The sequence below is a fragment of the Bison bison genome, unplaced genomic scaffold, assembly GCF_000754665.1.
Source record: "Bison bison bison isolate TAMUID 2011002044 unplaced genomic scaffold, Bison_UMD1.0 scf7180017864475, whole genome shotgun sequence".
NCBI classification, from domain to species: domain Eukaryota; kingdom Metazoa; phylum Chordata; class Mammalia; order Artiodactyla; family Bovidae; genus Bison; species Bison bison.
In genome coordinates, this window is record NW_011495036.1 from 4045428 (window position 1) to 4045931 (window position 504).

The 504-nt window shown below is 65.5% G+C and overlaps 1 protein-coding gene across 1 annotated transcript in view; it reads left to right on the forward strand.

The window, feature by feature from the left end:
* The window catches only part of KLHL30 (kelch-like family member 30), a 12341-nt gene that overhangs the window by 3448 nt on the left and 8389 nt on the right, over positions 1–504 (forward strand). The window lies entirely within an intron of this gene.

Genomic DNA, 504 nt, shown 5'->3' on the forward strand with positions numbered 1-504 from the left:
TTCCTGGCCCCTCTCCAGCCACCCCCCCGGCCTGCCGGGTACAGGGTGCAGCCGCTGGCTACCCGCACACGAGGTGGTCACCCTGTAGGTGCTGGAGGTGGGACGTCAGGACACTTGAGGGTGGGTCAGAGAGGCAGTGGGACTCTGGGATCCAGGGAGCTCTCACCCAGCAAGAAACATTCCAGCATTTCCTGCCATCCAGGGCCATCCTATGTGGCCACCCCGGCTGGCACAGGGGAGCTGGGCTCCCAGGGGGTGGGGAGCCTACCTGGGGGTCTGGGGACAGGGTCTGGGGGTTGGTTCCAAAGGTGGTGCAGAAACAACTCTGTTCGGCGGGGCAGGGGCTGGAGAGCGGCTGGGAGGGAGCAGGCCTCGCGCTCAGGCCCATGAGGACCCGGCTGCCACCTGTCCAGGTTCAGAGCGCTTGCCATCACCAGCCCATGGCAGCCATTGCATGTGGACGTGTATGCACACACACTCATGCACAAGCCCACACAGGCACGC